Source organism: Eucalyptus grandis, chromosome 4 (assembly GCF_016545825.1).
Source record: "Eucalyptus grandis isolate ANBG69807.140 chromosome 4, ASM1654582v1, whole genome shotgun sequence".
NCBI classification, from domain to species: Eukaryota; Viridiplantae; Streptophyta; class Magnoliopsida; order Myrtales; family Myrtaceae; genus Eucalyptus; species Eucalyptus grandis.
The window spans coordinates 31,599,346-31,603,527 of record NC_052615.1 but is presented as its reverse complement, the minus strand read 5'-3'; positions in this window follow the sequence as shown (position 1 = coordinate 31,603,527).

The following is a 4,182-nucleotide window of genomic DNA, read 5'->3' as shown; positions in this document are numbered from 1 at the left end:
ACTCTTTTCGAAGTCTTGCGGGTGGATTACAATATCTGACAATTACAAGACTGAAAATCTCTTATTCAGCAAATCAAATTTGTAAAAAAAAATGCATTCACCTAAATTTCAAACTGTTAAAACGGGTGTTGCGGTATGTAAAAGAAACTCAGCAACTGGGGCTTTATCTTCACTCTAAAAGCACACTAAATTTATATGGTATGCGGACTCTGATTGGGCTGGCTGTTCTGAGACTCGAAGGTCAACAATTGGGTTTTGCACTTTCTTGGGATCAAATATCATTTCATGGTCCACAAAAAGACAAGCGACAGTGTCAAGATCATCAACGGAGGTTGAATATAAGGCCTTGGCTTCTGCCACAACGGATCTTACATGGGTCTCTTTTGTATTGAGAGATTTGGGTATTCCGTTCAAGGGGCTGACTTTGCTTTATAATGATAATCGCTTAGCCATTTCATTGACAGCGAATGCAATCCTTCATACAAGGACAAAGCATGTGGAGATTGATTTTCATTTAGTTCAAGAGAGAATCGCTCTCAAGTTACTTGAAGTTTGCTATGTTCCTACTACTCATCAACTTGCTAACATATTTACAAAAGCTTTACTGCGCTTTGATCATTGCAGGCTACGATACAAATCGGGACTAGGTTTTCCACCAAATCCTAGTTTGAGGGAGGTTGATAAGATTGATAATATTATTGGTAAATCATCGGAAGATTAGATTGGAGTATAATTTGATTATGATTTGATTCTGTCATCGGAAGATTAGATTAGAGTATGATTTGATTATGCTATCGAAATATTAGATTAGAGTGGTAGACATGATTTGATTCCGATTATTCCAATTGCAGATAAATTGATTCGATCAATCTATCAGATTAGATATTCGGAATATAGAATATGGAATCTAGTTGTCTTCTTAATATAAATAGCATTATGTATTGTAGAATAACAGTGTGTATTATGACTTTCGGTGAAGAACATTCTTCTCCTAGGAAATTTATCTTCAAATCGTTGTTTTCTTAAATCCTCTTCTTTTCTTCACTCTTGAATATAACTAAATCATATAAAAATTCATTATATTGAATAGAGATGAAGAAATGAGTTTAACACCTATTTTGACAGGTCTAATGAGGGATAAACTTTCGGGAGTGAGGACTCGTGCATATCCTATAGATGTTTCGGTTAAGATTAAGAAGCCATATTGAGTCCTCTTGTTCCTCGTGAACAATGAAACCAAGGTCAAATTAAATTGACGGATTTTACTTCATTTATAAAATGGAAAATAAACATAACAAATCAGAACAATTATGCATTCCTCAATCCACTTCATTCCCGTTGCTATTTGCTACATATTCATTACAAAATGGCATGACTGCATGCGCAATGATTGTTAATCAATTTTTTAAAATAGATAAAGACATAAAATGATTCTTGAATTTTGCAATGTAGTTCCAAAACTTTTAATTTGTTCAACGTGTTTCATAAACTCTAATTCAATGTACAATTTGGTCTCTGAACTTTCGATTTGTCCAACATAGTTTATGGACTTTTTGTTTATGTTCAACTTAGTCTATGAACTACATAAAAATGTTCGATATTGTCATTTCATTAATTTAAGTTCACGGGCAACATTGAAAATATGGACTATATTGAACAAATTAAAAGTTTATAGATGACGTTACAAATTGAGTTAAAATTCATGGACTATATTAAATAAATTAAAATATCCATAATCACATTACACTTCAGAACCATTTGTGTTATTATCCATTCTTAGAATATATGCCTAGAGTGAGGACATATATCTTTGATTGTTTTACTTCAAGGACAAAAACTCGATCGGCAAATCAGCATAAAATACTAGTCGAGATTCAGGCCCATCAGATCAAGGACATCCTAATTGCTGACTAGGGGTTTTACGTGAGACTTACATATGCGAGACTTACAGAGTCAATAATTGAGGTGGGTCGATCTGGATAATAAATTTCTACATGCACAACTTCGTTCCATGCCGATGTCGTACACTCACAATTCAACGGGCTTCATCAGGCGAAAATAGTATCCTTGTGGGCAAATTTTTTTTTTATTTTTTTTTTATGTTAATTCAGGATTGTGCTTTCACGTCCTTTTCACTTGCCGTGAGAGAGAACGCTTCTCGTTCTCGAGCATGACACTTGACGATAGCAAAATGCTTCAATTCCACACCAAATTGCCTGTGGAAACAAATATTAACAATTGGACAGTCCAGTTTGAAAATTTCCAACACCTGGGGGGATATTCCTGATCTCATCCAATGCATTGGAAAAGATCCATTAATATATCCATATTTCCTTTTCAATTTCTAAGAAATTGTTATTCTCTCATCCAACTTTACTCAAATTCCCCGAGACATCACGCTTGTCCAATCTCTTTTTAATTACTTGTTGACCATCACGATGCCCCATACAACAAGCATCCGCCCTTGATTTCTCGACGAGTTATACCAAAGTTTCGGACTTGTGGACTTTGTTTAGCTGGGCGTTTTTGTCAAGGATACTTGCAGCATCGGACAGCTTTAGTTGCAAGGAACAAGAAAGGGCCGTCGGGACCAAGCAGGACGAAGTCACACAAAGGTGATTTGCTCGAACAATGTCTCGACAACAATTTTATATCCACGAGGGGATCGAGATATGCAGAAAGGTGCGATTTATGTGCATGGACGGTCTCGCGACATCGAAAGAGACATCGACAGAGGAGGAAGTTGGTCTCGTCTGTATGCGAAGAATGTCGCGGTCCTGAGTAAGGATAAGCTCAAAGGCAAAGTTATCTGAAATCAGAGGACAGGAAGGCATGTGAGCGTGGTCAAACGTTGAGTCCATACCAGCGACTGAGCGAGAGATTTTTTCACGTATTGTATTGATGAATATTTGTACTTTGCACATGAGTTCTAATGTACGTAGAGAGAAGATCGTGGGAGAGTTCCTATCATTTCTTGGTTATGTTCTTTTTAGCTCGTCGCGGTCTTCGATCCTGGCACGTGTCTTGCATTCGTGCATGCCAAGTCAACATATTAGGGCAGACATGGGACTCGGACAACTGGACATCACCTTAGCTCCCAGTGAACACGGCTTGATTTCCGTTATCAAAGGGATCGTGCTATACTTCTTTTCCAAGTTGGAGAAAATTACCCTAACCGTGCCTTTAATTAGTGGGGTTCCAGACATGGGCACTTATACTTGCATATGAGTGACGTCGATCAGAGGCAAAGCTTTTGTCTTGTTCTCTCAGGAGATGTATTTTTGGCAATTAACTTTAATCCATTTCCGAAACCCATTTAACATATAAACGTGATCGTATTTACTTCGTTTTGATAAAAAAGATCCAAGAATCACAGTTCAAAATAAGGAAAAATAATGAAAAATGTTTTTATTTTCTTAATAGAATCGAGCAAATCACAGTTATTGATTTTGTGGATCTCATGTAAGCTATGCACGAGAATCTCATAAGATCAACGATTGTAATGCACTCAGTTTATCGAACCGGGTCAAGTCAAGCAGTCTAGGCGAGCATGAATCATCATGAAAGCAACAAAAGGGGGAAAAGAATTTGAAAACGAAGGCTTTACCCGAGAGAGAAGGGTCAATAATGTCTGGATGAATCCTCTTCCTGTTTCTGCACATGGAAGGTGCAAAGTACAAAGGGAAGGGGGCGAGAACCAGGCCCGGATCTGTACCTGTTGAGGCATATGCATCGTGTACTCGTCCCCTCCCCCACGCCAAGAAAAGCTAATTTTAAAAATACTAAAATTTCCTTAATGCTTTACACCCGTTGTTGGGAATTCCAACCCTCGAAAGTCCTCTCGACCATTCGCTTTCGTTCGAGGAGTTCCTCTGTCCCCCCTTCAATCAATGCTAGAAAATAGCAGAAAGGAGCTGATTCCCAGCCCTCGCTGCAACCACAGCTCACACGCACAGTGTCCTAAAACGCGACATTTGTTGACTTTTTTCCCTCGTTTTTTTTCCCACTTCCGTTTTGTTGGGTACACCTAATTTTTCCCTCTAAAAGAGAGGGGGGAGATTCCCCGAAAAGGTCAAGGAAAATTTAATGACTTGTCGACCGGGGAAAAGCTATGGCAGTATCTCTACTGCTTCTTCTTCTTCGTCGTCGTCTTGATGGCTGCCTAAACACATGCTTTTGTCT